Source organism: Callospermophilus lateralis, chromosome 10, assembly GCF_048772815.1.
Source record: "Callospermophilus lateralis isolate mCalLat2 chromosome 10, mCalLat2.hap1, whole genome shotgun sequence".
Lineage (NCBI taxonomy): Eukaryota > Metazoa > Chordata > Mammalia > Rodentia > Sciuridae > Callospermophilus > Callospermophilus lateralis.
The window spans coordinates 101,054,236-101,076,944 of record NC_135314.1 but is presented as its reverse complement, the minus strand read 5'-3'; the positions used below and the strand labels follow the sequence as shown (position 1 = coordinate 101,076,944).

Sequence of the window (22,709 nt, the reverse complement as noted above, 5' to 3'; positions counted from 1 at the left end):
CTACATATAAATTTCTAGTCTCCCAGCAAGATTTGTTGAAGAGGGTGTCTTTTCTCCAGTGTATATTATTGGTGCCGTTGTCTATTATGTATTTATGAAGATTTGTCTCTGTCTTCTGTTCCATTCATCTTTTTACCTATTTTGGTGCCAATGCCATGCTGTTTTTATTAACTATATCTCTGTAGTATGATTTTAGGTCTAGTATTGTGATGCCACCTGCTTCACTTTTCTTCCCCAAGAATTTTATTTTTTTGAGGATATTGTTAAAGGAATGATTTTCCTAATTTTTTTCAGCTGATTCGTCATTGGTGTTAATTTTATATCCTATTATATTGCTGAATTTATTTAAAATTTTAAAAGTTTTATGGATAAGGGGTTTGGGTCTTCTAAATATAGGATCATATCATTGACAAACAGAGATAGTTTTAGCTCTTCATTTTCTACTTATATCCTTTTGATTTCATTCTTTTGCCTCTTTCTCTGGCTAGAGATTCACGGACTATATTGAATACAAGTGGGGAAAGTAGGTATCCCTATCTTGTTCCTCTTTTTAGATTGAATGTTTTCATTTTTTCTCCATTTGGAATGATGTTGGCCTTGGGTTTAACATATATAGCTTTTAAAATATTGAGTTATGATCCTTTTATTATTTTTGTTTTCTAGTGTTTTAATTTTTATTTCATCTTCAAACATAAAGCTTAATTTTGCTAGAGATAGTATTCATGGCAGACATCCATTTTTGTTTTTTTGTTTGTTTGCTTTCAGAACTTCTTATATATTTTTCCAAGTCCTCCTAGCTTTTAGGGTCTGGATTGAAAAATTAGCTGAGATCTGGATTGGTTTGCATCTAAATGTGATCAGTCTTTTTTTCCCTCTTCTAGCTGCTTTTAAAATTTTATTCTTATTGTGTTTGTTAGGTATTGTCATAATAATTTGCTTAATAGTGTGTCTTTTTAAATTATATACATTTGGAGTCCTGTATGCTTCCTGTATTGGATTTTTCATTTCATTCTTGAGATTTAGAAAATTTTTGTTATTATTTCATTGAAAAGATTATGCATTTTATCTTCCACTTTGTCTATCCATATGAATGTTATCTTTGGCCTTTTAATGATATCTCATATTTCTTGAAAATTATATTTGTGGTCTCTTAACATATTTCCTCTATGATCACCTTTATTTTAAAGATTACATACTTCATCTTTGTTGCCTGAAAATCTATATTCCAAGTGGTCTAGTCTATTGGTGATGCTTTCCATTGAATTTTTAATTTGTTTTATTGATTCCTTAATTTCAGTAATTTCGGACTGATTTTTCTTTAGAATTTCTACTTCTGTATTTAAGAGATCTTTCACTTCTTGTATCTTGTCTGTGATTTCACTCCTTACATTACCTTTTATATCATAAATCAGTTTAACAATCAACTTTCTAAATTCCTTCTCTGACATTCCTCTACTGTGAGTGGAGTCTGCTATTGAGCCATTCTGGTTTGTTTGAGATAGTTTATTCCCTTGCTTTTTAAAATTATTTGTGTTTTATTCATCTATCTGAATAAATCTGAAGCAGCAGAGCTGTTATTTTATGTGCTTTTGATGGTCATGTTAATTTCCTATGCCTCAAAGATTGGGGGAAGCCCAATAAATGCAACCAACTATGCATGCAATATATAGCACTAATTTAAGTACTTAATTCCTAGATGAACATTTACAAAGTTATATGACACAATAAACAACAAAGGTAGGCTCATAAGTTTCTAAAAATAAAGATAATATGTAATCATGAAGTATATCTGGCTTAAAATCAAACAATAGGTATTTTCTATGACTTCTGTTTTATTAATTGTTGCTATAGCATTAGTAGTGGGGTCCGGAATTTTATAAATCAACTACTGTTAGGAGAAGTTAAGGATAGAGTTCATTGAGACTAGCAAACAATACAATCAGGATGGCTAACGGTAAACCCATAAAACAAAAGGGAAAAATGTCTGCTTATGCCTTCTTTGTGCAACATTCAGAGAAGAACATACGGAAAAATTGAAGAATTTGCTGTCAATTTTGCAGAATTTTCCAAGAAGTCTCTGAGAGTAGAAGACAAGATCTGGGAAGACAATATCTAAATTTGATGAATGACAAAGACAGATAAAGTATGCTATGATTGGAAATGAATGATTATGGACCAGCTAAGAGAAGTAAGAAGAAAAGGACCCTAATTTCTCCAAAATATCACCATCTGTACTCTTCCTGTTTTGTTCAGAATTCTTCCCCAAGATTAAGGCCACAAATCCTGTTATCTCTATTGGAGATGTGACAAAAAGCTGGGTGAGCTGTGGTATAATTTAAGTGACAGTGAAAAGCAGCCATACATCACTAAGGCTGCAAATTTGAAGGATAAATATGAGAAGGAAGTTGCTGACTCTAAGTCTAAAGGACAATTTGATGGCATAAAGGATCCTGCTAACATTGTCCAGAAATGGTGGAAGAGGAAGATGAAGAAGATGAAGAGGAAGAAGAGGAGATACCTTAGAGTACAGGAACACCGTGATCCCTATTCTCATTAGGATCAATTACAGAATTTGATCACGATCATATTGTACTCTCTCAAAAGTGCTCTAGAAATTGTCAGTGGTTTACATGATGTGGCCCTTGGTGTCTAGAGCATCCTGAAACTCTCTGAAAGTTTTGTATATTTACAAACACTTTTTAAATAAAAAGGCACTCTCCTGCTGTCCTCTGTGCACTTTGTGGTTGGTGGGACAAGGCATTTGAAGATGTTTCTGCCATTTAAAAAAAAAAAAAAAAACTTAGAAGATGGTTCTAACTATAAGGTTATTGGGTACAAATTCTCAATTATCAACTGTACATATCTAGCATTGTAATAAAAGAACAAAACAACTGGGAAAAATTTATTGATGCCCCTTTCTTGGCTTTGAGGCTGTGGAGTGAAGCTCGGGGCATGAACTGTGAGTCTGGACCTGTTGACACAGCAGTGGACATCCATATAGCTTCAGGTTGTTTTGTTTTTGTACATAGTGATAAAGCATTCTGCTTCCTTTCTTACTTGTGGAAAAAGGAAAGTCATCTGGCATGAGAAGTGTTTTTATTTTTTTTTCAGTTAAATACAATAGATTTTAAACTTTGTTTTCCAACAAAGTTTAGAACTCTTCATTGTCAGCGAAGGGCCACCACATCAATGAGAACTCAAGAACCTTCTGTACTTACATACAATTTGTAATGTTATGTTATATTTGGTATGTTTAGAAAGATGAAATGTTTCTGAAGTTAAATAAGCAGTATTACATCAAAAAATAAAGAGAGTGTTCATTAAGGGGAAAGAAGAGGAGAAGGGGTTAGAAAGGGTTTATGGATTTAAGAGGTGAATCTGGTAAATATGGAGGCAACATAGGATGTACTGTTTATGAATGGGGAGGAGAAAAATGTAAGAAAAAAAATTAAAGGAAGAGCGAAAGTGAAAACAGTGGAGTTTGGCTGTTAGCAAAAGAGAGAAATAGAAACAAAGGGAAAGAGATGCACTTTTACACTCTTTTGGACCTTGTGTACTAATTTGGCCAACTCCTACCAGGAGCTCAGCTCCAATACTTTTCCTCATCCTTGTCTGATACAACACAAATTTTCTACTCTTCAAAGATCTCTGTTTAATACTGAACATCAGTGGACAGCTTTTTTCATTCACCTTACAGATAAGCAATTTACTCACTCTTTGAGTCATCTGTCACAGAGTTGTGAGAAACTCTGCTTTCGGTTAGTCCACCCTCTTGTCTCCTTCTCCTGCAGGAGGTATTTCATGAATCAAATAAAGTGAGAACTTTTAAAATACTAAAAAAAACCAAAAAACGGAATATATTAAGCTTTTTTTCCATGAACTTCTAGATAGACTGTAAGAATTTTATTAGTGTTTTTCAATCATTGACTATTGTTAGAACATTAATAAAATGTACATATATGCTTACTGTATTTTTTCCTCACCAGCATTAGATGATATAAATGTAAATTTGTATTTTAAACATAAAATGTTACAGCCAGAGACTCTCCGTGATATTCAATTTAATTTACGACAGATAGGCTGGATTGAAGAAAGAACAAATTACCTAAATTTCAAATGAAATTAAATGTAATAAAAGAAATTTACTTCCATCTAAAATGAAGAATTTTTGTTTTATACTAATGAGAAATGTCTTGATTTAATTAAAGTCAAATTTGTATCTATATTTGACTAAGTATTTATTGCCAGATTCCTTTCTTTGTTTAAAAACAGTAAGAAGATGCCTTTTCATATTAATAGTACATGAATAATTCAGAATTCCCTGTTTTATTTTTATGGTCCCATTATCCCAACTATTTTTTTTCTGTATTGTTGCATTTTATTACTGAAAGCAAAATTAAAATTAAAATCTCTTCTATAAAAAAGCAGAAAAAAAACTTTGTTTTGACGAAATGAAAAATAAAAAGTAGTCAAGATTAAAAAAGAGAACTTTTACAAAGTTTGGGAATAAAAAAATCTATAAAATGAACAATACAGGTGGGAAAATTTAAATATACCTAACTCAAAATTCCAGGAAAATAAAGTTTTTGGTAAGATTAGGCATAGCAGAGTACAAAATTGATGAAATAAAATATACAAACTAGAAAACATTTATAATTGTATACATTTTAACAGTTTGTAATAAATTTAAATTCATAAGGTATAACTTATTACATAGAAAATTTAATTTTCTTTCTAATGGATTGATTTTAAAATTTTACTTAAAAAATAAAAAATTCATACTCAAATATAAAGTAAGAAAATTTTAAAAAGAGAGTAAAAAGAACTTGTAAAAGAAAGTAAAAGCACTCTGTCATATGTTTAAATATAGTCCCATAGATAAAAGCAAAGACAATGAAGTGAAACAACAATCCTGTGAAAATCTATTTTTCACCTATTTAGAAATCACTAAAGGAATAAATACCTTTTTCCTAAACATAGTTAATTTTTTTTATATAGAAAGTATTCATCATGTTGAGATAATATATATATATATATAAGCCTACATAGATTTTGTATGTAAGCATTATTCAATCTACTTCATTTTTATACTTAGTTTTATTAACAAAAAGGATAATTTAGTATTTTAAAATAATGAACAATGAATCAAAATTGATGTTTTTTTAGCTGATAGTGGGAAACTGATGTGACTCCATTTTTGAGAAACCAGCCTCTACCTCAGAGCAAAGCCTGTCCAAGGAAGGGGACATGGCCCTTGTCCTTGGAAAACCCCACAGAGCACTCCTAGTCACATACCCATCCTGCTGAGTTGTTTGTCTGCAAATAACAGGAGAGATCTGTGGCACCAGGTGTCCCTGACTCTGTCAGGCCAGGTAAGGACCCATAGCAAACCCCTAGCAACCACCAATCAGCATGAGACAGAGAAAATATCTGGTAGTTTATGGTGGTTGATAACACTTTAAGAAACCATGTAGTTCAGCATATACTCCCCTTGTGGCTTAAACAATCAGTTCAAAGGAATCCCCCTCTTGTACTAGCCAATCACCCTTACCCAACTTGTTCCCGCTAGTGAATGTGCTAATCATGTTTTAGAGTTGTTTTATGATTTTCCTGTGGTGTGTGATGATTTGCTAAGAGACGCTATGATGTATGTACAGTCCCTGCCTTCCCCAAAGAGTGTATAAAACTTCTGCAAACCCTGGGCTCAGGGCCTCTCAGCATCACCAGTTGCTGTGTGCATGTGGAGGAACCAGCTAGCTCGCAATAAAAGCCTCTTTGCTGCTTACATCGATCTTGGTCTCTGGTAGTCTTTTGGGGGTCCTGAACTCGAGCTTATCAATAGTTATAAACGATACCTGACATAATACAGATGGTAAATCAATATAGAATAAAAAATTTCATAGACTGATTAATATGTAAATCAAGATGCCAAATATCAAAGGACTGCCACTCAGTGTGCTTAACATGATATACAAATATGTGAGACACACACACACTCATATATACACACATACACATAGACTCTAGAAAATAAAAGTGATACTTAAAGAATAAGATTCTACAGCCCCAAAAGACTGAGACGATGCAAGAAAATTTAGACATGAAATGATTGGGTGATGAGAATCTTAACCTAATCAGTACAACAATCCACCATTATGGGTTAACTGGGTGGTAACTGTAGGCAGGTAGAGTGTGTATACAGGAGGTGTGTCATTGGAGGTGTGCCCTTGGGGGGTTATATTTTGTCCTGTTGAGTGGAGATCTCCCTCACCCCCACTTCTGTTTCCTGTTGTGATGTCTTGAGCCACTATCCTCCACCACAGTCTTCAGCCATGATGTTTTGCCTCACCTGGAGCCCTGAGCAATGGGGTTGGCCATCTAGGCTGAGACCTCTTAAATTATGAGCTCCCAAATAAACTTTTACCACTCTAATTGTTCTTGTAAAGTACTTTTGGTCACAGTGGAAGAAAAGGTTACTAAAGCAATCAGGATTCAAGATATGGACAGAAGTGAAACATGTTTTTTCTTTGATCCTGGTACCTAACATAAATGCTTGAAGAGGGCAATAAAATGTGTGAAACCTGCCATAGACATTCCACCAAAGGTAGTTTCTTACCCTGCGCTTTAAGTAACAATTCTCAAGCAACACCTGAGATCCACACAGCTATCAGAAATTGGCATTTGCCTGACCCAAATATTTGTTTATGTAATCTGGCCAGATTAAATGCCACACAAGAGTTCTAAAGTTTCAATCAGATCTAGGTCCTAAGTGCTGGATCTTTCTATTTAGAATTCTAAATAAGATTTGCTGAGGGTAGTGTTATTTATTTTCTCTGTTTGGACAATACTCTAATAGAAATTTGTATTCTATACTACCTATTACAAGCAAGCAGAGCACCTGAGAGCCAATTCAACAGGCTGTTCCAGCAACACAAAAGAAGGAATAAATCAAAAAGGTTAAGCATAATGAAGAGTTTGTTTATTAAAGAAAAACAAGATTGATAAACTCTTAATTAAACTTACAAAAAGAAAAAAAAAGAAAACAAAAGACCCAAAATAATTAAATAAGAGATGAAAAATAGATGCCACAACAGCAATCACAGAAATGAGGAGATCATTGGGGACTGTTTGGAAAATTTATACTCCCCCCAGTTTTTTTTTTAAAAATGAATGAAATGGATAAATTTCTAGATACATACCAGTAAGAAACACTGATATGGAAGCATTGGTAAAAAGTGCAAGAATTACATCAATAAATGTAATCAATAAATGGGATGATTCAAATTAAAAAGTCTTTACTCAGCAAAAGAAATAATCAGTAAAGCAAATACAGAACCTTTAGAATGGAAGCAAATTTTTACCACACACACATCAAATAGAGCATTAATCTCTAGAATATATACAGAACTCAAAAATCTTAACACACACACACACACAAAAAAAAAAAAACCCAAACAAATAACACAATCAATAAAGGGCCAAGGAACTGAACAGATCTGAACAGATGCTTCAAAGAATATGGTATACAATCAATCAACAAATATATGAATAAACGTTCAACAACTCTAGCAATTAAAGAAATGCAAGTCAAAACTACTCCAAGATTTCATCTCATTCAAGTCAGAATGGCAGTTATTAAGAATACAAACAACAATAAGTGTTGGCGAGGATGTAGGGAAAAAGGCACAATCATGATTGCTGGTGGGACTGCAAATTGGTGCAGCAAATAGGGAAAGTATTATGGATATGCCTTAGAGAACCAGCAATGAAACCATCATTTGACCCAATTATCTCACTCCTCAGTCTATACCCAAAGGACTTAAAATCAGCATACTACAAGAATGCAGCCACATCAAATTTGTAGCAGCACAATTTATAATAGCTAAACTGTGGAACCAACCTAGATGCCCTTCAGTAGATGAATGGATAAAGAAAATGGGGTGTATATATACAAAATGGAATATTACTCAACATTAGAAGAGAATAAAATCATGGAATTTGCAGGCAAATGGATGGAGTTGGAGAATATCATGCTAATGAACTAAGCTAATCCCTTAAAACCAAAGACCAAATGTTTTCTCTGATATATAGGGATGCTAATTCATAATGGGGATGGGCGGCATATGGGACAAATAGAAGAAATCTAGATAGGGCAAAGGGGAGGGAGGTGAAAGGAGGGGACATGGGAGTAGGAAAGGCAGTGGAATGAGAAGGACATCATTACTCTTTGTACACGTATGAAGACATGCATGGTGTGACTCTACATTGTGTATGACCAGAGATATGAAAAATTGTGCTATATGTGTGACATGTGAATTGAAATGTATTCTGCTATCAAATATAACAAGTTAGAATAAATTTTAAAAATGTGGGAATTCAAGTTATGAAACAGAATTTGGTAATACAGTCTTTCTGAGATGAAAATCTGGTGGGTGCAGGGGCAGATATTATCCTTGAATCTAATAAGAATCTTTAAAATATACAATTATTCAAAGTCTCATATTTTTATCTTTTTTAGGCATTGTTGTGAAATCTTAAGTTTTAAAGTTTCCTTCTTTGTTTGGTACAAATTATTTTCTGCAATCCCCAACTAATGTTCATATAAGGAATTCTAGATCCTTGTTATTCTAGTTTGTGTGAATAAATCCAGTGAGTTTTTCACATTAAAAAAAATAGATTTCCAACACAGGACCATATTAATTCTTAGCTATACTCTCTCAATCTCTAACAGAATAAATAATATCAATGTTCCTCCAATTATTTAATAAAATAGAAAGTGAGGAGAACATTCCCAATCTCATTCTACAAAGCCAGTGTCACTTTGGTACCAAAATCAGAAAAGGACACATCAAGAAAGAAAAACTACAAAACAGTAAATTTGATAAACAACCTTCATAAAATATTAGTGAATCATACTCAACAACATATTCAGAAGATTGGTTTCATTCCAGTGATACTGGCTGGTTCAACATATGCAAATTAATAAGGGTAAATCACCACATTAATAGACTTAAGAACAGAAATGGCATAATCATCTCAATGTGATTAAAGCCTTCAACAAAATTTAAAACACATTCATGGGCTGGGGTTGTGGCTCAGCTGTAGAATGCTTGTCTAGCACATGTGAGGCTCTGGGTTCAATCCTCAGCACCACATAAAAATAAATAAATAAAATAAAGGTATTGTGTCCAACAACAACAATTTTTTAAAAAATAAAATAAATAAAACCCATTAATAATAAAAAAATTAAAAAATAAGGATACAAGGAACTTAAATAAATATCACATGACAAACCCAAAGACAACACCATACTTAATCAGGAAAAACAGGTTGAATGATTGGGTTTTGAGGTTCTTAACATAAGCAGTGCATTAATCCCCTGAGAGGGATTAACTGGGTTATAACTTTAGACAGGTAGAGTGTGGCTGGAGGAGGTGCATCATGGGAGGCAATTTTGGGGGCTTATATTTTGCCTATGGTGATGGGATCTCTCTCTCTCTCTCTCTCTCTCTCTCTCTCTCTCTCTCTCTCTCTCTCTCTCTCTCTCTCCTTGCAATGTTCTGAGCCACTTTCTTCCACCACACTCTTTTGCCTTGATGAATTTGCTTTATTTAGGGCTTAGAACAATGAAGCTGACAATCAGTAGATTGAGACCTCTGAAATTGTGAACCCCAAAATAAACTTTTCTTCTTAAAATTGTTCATCACATCTTTTGGGCACAGTGACACTAAAGCTGACAAAAATAATAGGGATAAATGCATAGTCATGTTTATAGCAGCATATTTCACAATAGGTAAATTATGGAGCCAGCCTTGCTGTCTGTCAATACACTTATACATAAATCTTGATGTCTGTCAATAGATAAATGGATAAGGAAGATGTGATGCACACATTATATATGTATAAATAATATCTATACATACATTTACACACACACACACACAAACTATGTATACACATGTACACACATACAAACAAACAATGAAGTTTTATTTAGTCACAAAGAAAAATAAAATTATGTCATTTGGAGAAAAATGGATGGAAATAAGAGCATTATGTTAAATGAAATAAGCCAGTCTCAGAAAATCAATGGTTGTATGTTTTCTCTCATATGTGGAAGCTATGGAGGGGAAACAAAAAGTAAAAGCCAAAAGAAAACAAAGCAAAAAACTGGGAAGATCTTAGGAACATAGAAGTGAGACAAGTAGAAAAAATAACAGGACCATGAAGAGGAATGAAAGGAAGCTAACAAGTACTGGAGAACAAAACTGACCAAATTATGTGACATATTTTTATGCATAATATGTAATAATGAATCCCACTATTTTGTACAATTCACCAATAAATATATTTTGAAAGAAATTTCATTCAGTATCCATTTATTACATGACTCAGCATTTCATATTTTTACCCAATAAAAATGGAAACAAATTTATTAAAAAACTTACACTCATAGAAGTTTCATTCATAACAGCTGAAAATGGATGGAAAACCAACCCATTTGAATTAGCTGGTAAATGGAAACTCACACTGAATTATTTACCTATAACTGCATACTACATAGTAATGCAACAAAAAGGATAAATCTCAAGTGGGTTTTATTTGTGGGGATAAGTGCATGGCATACTTTAAGGGCTTCTGAGTGGCAAACCACTCCCACAAGCTAGGCACTTAAGTTAGGCACTTAAGCTAGGCACTTTAGCTAGGCACATGAGTGGCAAACTGCTTACATAGTAGAAATAGCCCTGGGGATAAAGCCACTTGTTGCAGTCGTTGTGCTGGCTCCACAGCCCACTCCTTGATTGGTTGCTGCAAGGACAGTTGGTCAGAAATTGTACTGATGGCTGCCTATAACCTGTTGAGCTACTGCCTGAGTATATATACATGCTAACTGCCCAATAAAATCAAACCTGCTTCCTGCTTGGTCTCTGGAGTTCTTGATTAGTGACTCTACAGCCATGTTCTCCTCTACCCTGTTCAAAGGACCTCTTTGCTGAAGGAGAGAGAGTCGATGCATTTATTGTTAAAATGACCTACATTAGATATCTAAAATAGTCAAATGATTGTAAGAAAAGTCAGGTAGAATGTTGTTGGTTATAAGGATCATAGAATATTTTTCTCCTTTTTGAAAGTGTCATGAAGGAAATTTTTACAGTATTGGAAATGTTCTAAATTTACTTTTGTTTATGTTTACATATTCAAGTCATAAAGTTGTATACTACAATTTGATTTGTTTTATTATATGTAAGAATACCTCAGTAAAGCTCATAAAAATATATTGTGTTAATACTGAAAAATTTATTTTAGCAAATCAAACTATTACAGGAAAAACCATAATCATCATACTAATGAAACCAATGGAAATTAGAGGGAAATAAATTTTCTGAGTGCCTAAACTGTGTCAGGCATCAACATGCATTGTTTTTATACATTTCCAAGGAAGATGGTATCTTATAATAAATGCAAAGAACAAAAAGAACAATATCAGTTAATTTATGCAATTTAGTTTTTGTTACATTATAATAAGGAAATATACACTAGAAAATAGTTGCATTTCAGCAAGTAAATATCCAGAGACCCCAAACTTTTTATTTCTTTTTTTCCAAGGCTCATTATAATAGTTAATAATTAGGAGTGAAAACTAAAAAGCTTTTTTTTTTTTTTTTTGCCTGGGCATCCATTCAATGGTCTGTAAAATGAATCAAAATAATGTGTATTCATAATAATAATACAGATATTCTGTTGTATACCATAGCTATCTTTAATAAGTGTTTTGTAATGTTTTTTGTTGTCCTAACAAAATCATTTATAAGACATTTTGTTTTCCTACCTCATAGCTAACTTTGAGATTTTTTTATAAAGAAAGGAGAGAACAATCATCAGATGGGATAATCCTTACCTGTTTCTCCTTTTGGAGGGCAGATAGAACATGATAATTGGAGTTCACATGATACCTGATTAGCTTCCCTGCATAATCAGGAATTGCAACACCATGATTGCTCCTATCTGATTCTTCCTGGCGATCTGAAAGATTAAAAAAAAATGGAAGGAGCAATATATATGAAGTACTTAGCCACTTTAGCAGCATAATAAACATGACAATTCTTAAGATAGTATCCTTTTATTTCTTAAGAAGTCATATGACTTCATACATTGGCAATGTTTTTACATATTAAATAAAATATTATTTTCAGTTTTGAAGTGATTTTTAAAATCGATTTCGATGTTTATATTTTATATGACACTATTTGACTTGGAGCAAAGTTAAAATATTTTATAATATATAAACCATCTGGAAATAGTTAATAGTGATTGAAATGATTGTAAATCAATGTAAATTAGTAGATGCTTTTGAAGTGATAAACTCTTTTGTTGCAGGATAACATTCAATGTAATTTTTCCTTACTGACTTTTTTTGTTGAAATATTTTCAGATTGAATTTGTATTTCATTTACATGTATGATTATTTTAAAATTGGTTAAATGAATGTTTATTATCTTCACTTGAATTAAAGTACGGTCAAGTATCCTTTCTTTAACATTTAATGGAGATTATCACAAAATTTATTGTTTTCTAGCTTCCATTCCCTACATAATTCACTGAAAATTAAAAATGCATTATCAGCATTAAAGTTGTTTTTAAGTCCTTTGGGTATAGTTCAAGGAGAGGGATAACTGGGTCAAATGGTGGTTCCATTCCCAGATTTCCAAAGAATCTCCATACTGCTTTCCATGTTGGCTGTACCAATTTGCAGTCCCACCATCAATGTATGAGTGTACCCTTTTCCCCACATCCTCCCCAACACTTATTGTTATTTGTCTTCATAATAGCTGCCAGTATGACTGGAGTGAGATGATATCTTAGAGTAGTTTTGAGTTGCATTTCTCTAGTTGCTAGAGATGCTTAGCATTTTTACATATATTTGTTGATTGATTGTATATCCTCTTCTGAGAAGTGTCTGTTCAGGTTGTTGGCCCATTCGTTGATTGGGTTATTTGGGGTTTTTTGGTGCTTAGCTTTTGGAGTTCTTTATATACTCTAGAGATTAGAGCTCTATCTGATGTGTGAGGGATAAAAATTTGCTCCCGGGATGTACGCTCTCTGTTCACCTCACAGAGTGTTTATTTTGCTGAGAAGAAACTTTTTACTTTGATTTCATTCCATTTACTCAGCAATAAAAAAAGAGTAAAATCATGGCATTTGCAGGTAAATGTATGGCACTGGAGAAGAAAATGCTAAATGAAGTGAGCCAACCCCCAAAAACCAAATGCAAAATGTTTTCTCTGATATAAGGAGGCTGACTGATAGTGGGGTAGGGAGGGGGAGCATGAGAAGAATAGATGAATTCTGGATAGGGAAGAGGGGTAGGAAGCAACAATCGTGGAATGTGATAGACATCATTATCCAAACTACAAGTATGAAGACTTGAATTAAGTGTTAACATACTTTATATACAAACAGAGATATGAAAAACTGTGTTATATATGTGTGATAAAAATTGTAAGGCATTCTGCTTTTTTGTCAATAAAATAAAGTTATTTAAAAATTCCATTTGAACTTTTACTTTTTTTGTGTGTACAGATATATTTGGGAGTTTGAACATTTATAAAAATTATAGCCTTGTATATTAATTTAAACATATATCCAATGTTACTGAAATTCTGACAAATTTATTTATACATATATTTAATTAAAAAAATTTTCTTGTTTCAGTATTGATTGTTTTTCCTGAGTTTCACTTTTCAACTTCATGACATAAATAACATCACTTATTTCACTCTTATCATCACTCAGAGAAATGGCAGCTCTATGATCTCTATGTCCTTGCAATGGTGGGCAGAGCCAGAAAGAACTTTAAATAACCAGGAATGATTTTGTCCAAAATCTGTGTATCAGAAACAGAAATTACATATCCAAATAACAAGTGAAAATTACCATGTTTCTCCCATTGTTTTTTTCTATCCACATTTTCTTTCTGTTTTTTTTTTCTTCTCCAAACACTTCATACTAAATATTAAGCTGTTATGTAATTTTAAGAACTTTTTCCACATGCTATGGAAATTATTTTTCTTTAATACTATTCTATTGTTTATTCCATAGTGAGTTTTTAACCACTTACAAAAATATGAAAATTAGCATATTAGCGCATTCTATAAAACATTCTGAATTGGAAAGCTGTCAGTATTTTTATGCCTTTTTTAAGATAATGAATAAAGAAATAATAAAACAAAATGAATAATTATTATGAATAATTATATGATTAAGAATATTTGTAATATGTTTTAAAAGAGCATCAACTAAAAGAAAACAATATCCTCTTCTCCTATTCTGGGCTAAATCTTGAAATGTTTTTCCCCACTGTGAATCTTTATGAATAGCATATTCTGTAGTAGATAACTACTCTGAACACATTCATATTTTTATTCAAATAATATTTATTTTGGATATTTTCTTAGTGTCATCCTTCATTATTTTATATTGATTCAGACCTTATATGTATTATAGTTTGCCTCAGTGCGATAATTGTTTGATTTGATAAATGAAGGTGTCCAAATTCAGACCCCTTTGATAGACACTGGCATAAAGTAGTCCAAAGAGATTTTGACCAATGGAAAATTTGGGAAGATACATAATGTGTTGTCATTAAATGAGTTGGTGTATCTCTATGTGTGTGTGAATCTGTTTTTAATAAGCAGCATTGAGGCTGCAGATATAAAATAATACATCTTTGTGTATGAATTTTAGCAAAGAACTTTCTCACAATAAGGCAATTACATATAGTAATATAATGTGGCATACAGTGTTTTTTAACATGAATTGATGCTAACTATATAATACTTTTCTATAGTTTTTCTTGTAAATTTGATCATGTAACAAATCCTCCACATAATTTATTAAAAAATGTTTTGTAATATTTATGTCTGGTGTATTTTTATTATTTTTTACTGTTACTAGTTATTGAACTTCACACAATAATATTCACTAAGAATTACATCTGTGAATGTTGATAGTAATTCTTATTGTAGGCAGTTGTGAGGAGACAGAAAATAAAAGTAGTCATCAGCTATACTGTCTTGGCCATATTTCTATATTTTTAGTGACATAACAATATTTGCTCACATGAATCATGGCAAATTACACTCCTTGAATGTCACAGTTACACTTTTTATGTGAATTACTGAGCTGTTAGAGCATGTGAGGAATTAAATGTCACACAAAATGAACAAAAGTGCTTAATGGCATGAAACAAACCTAACTGAGGATAAGATAATTCCTCATGTTAGTGAGCCATTTTCAATGAATAAAATTGAAATTTATATTTCCAGAAGAAAATTAACAGTTTATTAAGATAGGTTAAAGAATCTTATTATTTATCAAGTATTCCTTGTATTTCAAAGTTGATGTATAACTGATTGACTTATTAGAGCAATTCAACCTATTTAAAAACATTTTTTGTTTAATTTCAAGGAACTAAATTAAATTATATAATTTGAATTAGTTCTATTTTTGAATCTTAAGCATTTAATGTTTTTAAAACTATTTAATTATTTATTGTGCTTTAATTAAAAATAAAATTATGTCATGTATGGTGTAACATGGAGTTTCTTTATCAAATGTTAATATGAAAATAGCTTGCAATCCACATAAAATTATTTATACATGATGAATTACTTTGATTTACTTCTTCAAAAACATGATGCTTATTCAAGGAAGCATTCAACGTGTTCAGCAAGATTATTGAAGTTTGAAAATGACTCAATAAATACACTGAAGATAAGAACTGTTAGAAATGACCAATTCTAACAAATACATTATGCATATATTTGGAGAGACTTAGTTCATCACTGACTGTCAACCTGAAGCTGTCTGGTCTCAATTATTTGCCATATGTATTTATGCAAGTGATATCTAATCAATGACAAGTTAGCTTCATCAGAAGAACAGGTAAGCATGAGAGAGAATAATCATAATGAAGTGCACAATATTTATAACTTAGTCTCAGAAGAAACATCTCACTATCTTTGCTGTATTCTGATTGTTAGAAGAAAATGATTTGGACCCAGCACACAAGATGAGAAAGGGATTATCCAAAGGAATGGATGCATATTCCAAGACTAAATTTATTTTAGGTAGGTTTATAAAAAGTCTACTTTATTGATAAATTTTAAATACCTGAATTAATTGAAAGTAAGTAGAACCAGTCAAAAATTTAGAAATATTCTGTATAAATTTATCAAATCTAGGTTAAAATAACCAGAATAAGACAAAATTGTCATAACCATGGGATTATGCTGGGAATTGTACCAACAACAAAAGCAGAAACAAAGACTTTTAGAAATTAAACTAGAGAATAGTAATAATTTAAATATTAAAAACACACATTAATAAATAATAGGACAGATTTGGCTAGGTCACAAAATACAATCATGCCAAATTCTTCACAATATCACAGAAAACTTAAAGAAAAATTAGTTTATAAGGCTACTGTACATACTGTATGGAATGTAAGAGGTTGTTGGTATCAAAGTACAATCAACTCTGAAAAATATGTAAATTCATCAAGGCCACTTATTATAAACGCATTTTGACAGTAAAGCTGGTATTAACATATTGGATCAAATATAAATTTAGCACATAAAATAATGAGTTTTATAAACATGAATTTGCCATTATGATGTGTTACATATACATCAGATGCTCTCAAGATACCTTTATTGTTATGTGTAAGTTGGAGAATTTCTTATAACATATAAGTGTTGAATATATGATACAAAATTACAATTCATTCTTTCCTGTTTAAAAATATAAAATTAAATTTGTCATTATACAAAATAGCAAGTATTATTGTAAAAAAGAAATGCTTAGAAAAAAAAACAAAACCTGAGATACATTTCTTGGGTCTCTTTAAAGAGAACAGTTTAAAGAAAGGCAATAAGAAATTATTAGAAAATATCAGCTACTAAATAGATAAAGTATTTCCTCCATGTGATCAAATTATATGATGTAGTTGGGCACATAGAATGCAATAGCAGTCTTCCTGGGATGAGCACACCATAGGTTGTCTCCCACGACTACCTTCTCTTCACATTATCAGCCTATTTTAGCTCCTCCGCTGAGTGTGGACAGGATTTGGGACTGGTTAATGTTTTAACCTTTTGTGTGTGTGTGTGTGTGTGCGGCCGGGGGGTGGGGGGAGTCTGTTAAATGTCTTTTCAAAAAATCAAAAATGACACAGTAACTCTAAAGAATGCTATCAAAATGTGACGGATGCACAGTAAAATAATTTAAACTTTAGTGGTCCTTGTTCTAACATTTTTCTTCTAAATCAAGTTCTTTTTTATTTGCTTAATCACTTTCAGTTTCTATTCAGTTGTGCAGACAGAAATGATGGTTTGGCTTCATTATATTACTTATTTGGAAAGCTAATATGCATAATAAGAGTTACATCATGTAACATTTTTACATCATCTTTGTTTTTTAGTGCATTGGCAACATTTCCTAAATATAAATTAAATAATATAAATGTTTTACCTACATTATCATCCACGTAAATGAGCAGTTATGAAAAAAAAAGTCCCTATAGATCCTGTTTACTCAATCCTAAACTACTGAATTTTCAAAGCCTTTGTCCAGTAGGAATTTTTATTATGTGTATTGCTTTGTAGCCTTCTAGTAGAGGTTCAACTTCTTCCCTGAGCATCCTGTCTTAGAATTCACTAAATGGGATGATCCTTTTGACATTGTTCTCATATGAAGTGAGCCCAGAGTTCAGAGTGTATTGTCAGGTGTTCAGTGCACCAGCCCTTGGCGAAGATCCTAAATATTCAACAGTTAATTTTTTGACTGTTCCCAAGCTCCTTAATCTGACAATTTCTGTGAGCTTTCCAGGTTATTTGTGTCCCTTTACAATATTAATTCTAAGGGTTCAGTTGGAATTAAAATATCAGATAATGTAGAATATTTTCCAAATTATTTTTTGTCCTTCAACTTCTCATTAATGGCACCAACTGTTTGCTCTTCTCTTTGTCTCTGCTGCCCACATTGACAGATTTCAATTCCATATCCCTCAGTTAATTTTTAAACCATTCCTGGCAAAAAAGATTTTACCAGCCACCTTGTGTGGGAATAACTTGCTCAAAATTTAAATCCCTTCAGTTTCTGCCTTATTACCCAGCTTGCTTTGTTTCCAGTCCCTTCTGTTCTGAGCTTTGACTGTTTTCAGGGCTCAGTTTAGAAACCTGCTCACTTATTCCTCCAGGTTTTCCCCTTTTGCCTACTTTGAATCACAGGCTATTCTGCATGGATCAATTTTGTCCTCCATCTGTCCCCATCTGCTTCATGTCTTCCAGAAATCCCTCAAAATTCTGGTTCATCAAAGATACTTGTTTCTGTGTCCCAGTGATGCTAAAACTTAAAAAATATTTTAAACATCTTTTGAGCGGAGAAGGAAAAATTTGTGATATATCAATAACTTTTAAACAAAAATGTAATTTAATTTATTCATCATATTTTTGTTTCTGTCTCATTTTTTGGTTTATTATTTCTTCTATTTTTGTCTCTATAACTTCTCCATAGTGTTTTGCACCAAACATAGCAATATGAAACCTCAAATATTTGTGTTTGCAATATTTGATGAAAAACCTCTCCAACATTCCCAAATATCAAAACCTATTTCATGAAAAAAGGATGCAAATGTCCATTAACATTGATTTTTCTCCATGTCTATGGTTATAATTTTATAAAGAAGTAATATAATTCTTTATCTCATTAACCCTTATACATTAAGTTTTATGAAGCTTTATTGTCAACAAACTAAATTCTCACAATAATTTGAATTTTTGAGTTTTAATACAAGGAAGTGACATCAGAAGCTAATAAAAATAGTTTTGTACTATGATTATTTTTACATAATTTGACTGTCTGAAACATTTATGAGCTTTCTATCAAGACATTTCAAGGACTATATTTTCAATGAATATTCATTATGGAAGCAGAAGTTGTAGGAGTGAATTCTACGATAAAATTCTTTCCAGTCTATGTGGGGTCTGACCTAGAGTAATATCAAACAAAGCTCTCACTTTCTTCAGAAACTGTGAACTCTTCACATGCCCACCATGTATGTGATGGCAATGGACAATACAATTGAGGACAAATTGGTATTTATAAGAATCTTACAATAGCCTACCTTTTCAACACCTCTAACAATTTGGTTGTGTTAGTTATTTCTTTATCATTCTACCTCTCTCCTGATTACTATAGTCATAATCCCAGAGTAAACTTTAACATTTACATTTGATTTTATGGAGATAACAAACTTACTATATTTTCACAGTTTAAATATTGTTTATATATAATACTTCAAAATGTACTTAAAATTTGCCAAAGTTTCCACTTCTCTTGTTTTAAACCTTTTGTTGAATTATTTAGATCTCCTATTTGAGAAATAAGGAGATAACCTTGTAAATAGTGTTGTCTTATTTTTCTAATTCAGCAAAGTTATTCCACTATGAGCTCTTATACTGAATAATATTTCAGTCGAATTTAAGTAACAAAATTTCTGTTAAGATGAAGCATATTTTATATTTAATGTAAATATTAGAAAGATTTATATCAGAACAAATTTTGTTCTAATTTATAAATAATTAGTATTTTAAAAGCGGAAAATACTAAACATTATGCTTTACACTTGGGTTTCAGTTAAAATTGTCATTGGTTTACTACTTCAGGCTAATCGATTTGTCTAAGTTCACCAAACCTTTGAAAACTGTTGGTATTTTAATAAATTTGAAAAGATAATTGTGGAGGACAATTTGAAAAAGAAGAATATTCTTAGATATGCATTATAGAATTTATTTTACAGAATTGTTGCATTACTTGCAAAACATTGTTATTCCTTCTTGTATAATAGTTTCAACATAAATAGAGGAAACAAATTTGAAATCAAGACTTTATGATTTATTGATGATTCATTATGATGCTGTACTCAACCTATGTCATATTATATACAAAAAATGTATCTCCTATAGTTAGCATTTTTCTCCTAAAAGCAGCATTCATTTATACCTCTGATTGCAACTTATATAATCATATGTCTGTATCAGACTTCAAGGTGATTACAAAATTTTGTCTTTTGGTGTGCCCAGACAGGATGAGATCTGGAAGCATTCAGAGGAAGTATAATTCAGACATCTTTTTCTCTCAATCACCTTCTGACTTATAAATTTAAAGCATCATAGATACTGAATCCAATTTCTTTTCTCTATCACTATTATGTTATTTTAAATTATCTTTAAATAATATTGCTTATTTATGCATCAATATATGCATACATAAAATCAAGAAATGTTTTCAAGAATATTGGTCTTATCATTTTGCTATATGTGAATTTATGAAAATTACTTAAATTTTCTGATTCTATATAGCATCTTATAAAATAGAAGTAAAAAATCTCCCTTTTTAAACAAATGAGGGAAATAATGAGAAAACTCTAACAGTTGTGCCCAGCATTATCAAGTGTACTCAAGAATGTTATCTTCTGGCATTCTATATTCCTATAGAACTATACTTCTAGCTTCTTCTCTAACTAATTTGATGCTTTGAAATCATTTGTATATTATGTTGTAGTATCAAAAAACCAGTTGTTTAAAATAATAAAAGTTCATTTCTTGCTCATATAATCTCTGCTGTGGTTAGAACAACTCTCTACAGCAGCTGTTTCTTATGTTGTTTTAATATTTCAGGCTGCTTCAGAGTACTGCCACATGAACGCTTACTTATGAGATCATAGTAGCATGGCAAAAGTTATCTAAAGTACATTTATCTAAAATTAGCATTCATACTTTTGATAGTAATTTATTAGTTAATAAAGTCATTTGTTTGTATCAGACTTTGAGGTGACTAAAAAATCCTCTGGTGTGTCCAAATGGCAAAAGAGAAGTAGAAACATTAAAACAGTGATGATATGTACCATTTTTTTTTTAAATCATCTACCCACCAACTTAGAAATTGAAAGTAACGTGAGTACTGTATCTTCAGTAATCATCTTGAGAGGAGGAAACTAAAATCAGGCAAGAAAAAAAAATGATTTTGGTGTAGATTATTGTGTATACAAGAAGCAGAGATAAGAGGACTCATGCAGAACTTCTTTGTGCTTTGTTTTCAATATTCTTTTTATTACCAAATAGTTAAAATAATTAAATACTGTAAAACTAATAACCCAGTGGGTAGCATATACCTAGTTGGAGTCCAAAAAGAAGTAGTATTGTGTTAAGATGGTCCAAACTATATAAAAATTAAAATAGCTGTTGTGGGAAAAATAATGGTCACTAGAAAAGTGCAAACCTTGGCCAAAACATCTAACTGAGGAAATTGAAGTTGTAGTAACTAATATGAAACACAGACTTCCTTTTAATCTGTGAGAAACAAGAGTTTACTTGTCCATCTTTGATTCCTTTCAGATGGACCTCCTGTAATGTCTGTTGCAATGGTTATGGGAAACACTTAAGCAATCAATCCTGTAGAATGCTAGGGCATCCATGCTCGACACAGATCCTAACAGCCAGAACAGTTCAAAACCCTAAGAATTCCAACTCTCTTGTCACTCCAGAGGAGTGAGACCTCCTTGAATATGAAGCTAAGGGCCTGAGTATGTCTGCATTCAAGTTTCTGTTATGCCATGCTGAAGAGGGCTATCCACCTCTGATCTCATCTTGGAGGCTTTGGTCCTTCCTTGTAAATTCCATTGGCCTAGTGGCTGTTTATCTTTCTTTATACTATCCTAAAATTTAAAAAGAAGTGTTGAGGGCTGGGGTTGTAGCTCAGTGGTAGAATGCATACCTCACACATATGAGGCACTGGGTTCGATCCTCAGCACCACCTAAAAAGAAATAAATAAAGATTGTATCCATCTACAACTTAATAAAAAAAAAAAAAAAGAAGTGCTGATCTACACATCAATTATTTATCTTGAGTATGTTAACTTTCCTCAATAATGAGGCATCCTGGGGCCTGTTAAAGGTTCAATCATGTTATTTCCCTGAATTATATTTGTTTAATACCTTCACAAGATAGAATTCAATGTTATAATAGTGGGAGATTTTCATATACATAAGTGTTAAATTGGAAATGTGAAATTATAATTTATTTCTAACCTGAAACTAAAGATGTTAGGTTTGTATTCCATGACAATTATCAATTTATTGCTTTTCAGATCTAAATTCAGTATATTTCACCTACTTTGTAAAATGGACATTGGCCTTTTAAAAATTGTCTTTCTGAGCTGCTGTGGAAGTTGCTAAAAAAAAAAAAAACATTGCAGGGGAAACGGTTTTACTTCCTTGTTTGAGTGAACTCCCTCATAGGCTCTAGACAAGGTGGTTTTTCTCCAGCATCAAGTGCTTTCGGTTTGTTCAGTGTTTGACTCCAACCAGCCATGGTGGCTAGCAAAAGTAAAGGGCTAGGAGATTCTACAACTTGAGAGTTTTGTAGGGCCTCAGGCTCCTGTAGCCCACACATCTTCTTCACTGTCCAGCTCTGGCGAGCATGGAATATAGCAGCACCCAGGAGTCCATAGTTTTCCTCCATGTTCCCGGATACAGTTTCAAAGCATGATATCTACATAAATAACCCCACTCCATGAACATCTCTCCCAAGAACCATAGGATGCATATTTCTAGTAAATTTCACATAGAACCTGTCCAGGAAAATCC

General features: G+C 32.1%; 1 non-coding gene across 1 annotated transcript; it reads left to right on the top strand.

The window, feature by feature from the left end:
• The first annotated feature begins 11,876 nt into the window (after window positions 1-11,876).
• LOC143409034 (U8 small nucleolar RNA) lies at window positions 11,877-12,011 on the top strand. Its single transcript, XR_013092550.1, has one exon. It is a non-coding gene; the product is annotated as a U8 small nucleolar RNA (small nucleolar RNA).
• Window positions 12,012-22,709: the final 10,698 nt, after the last annotated feature.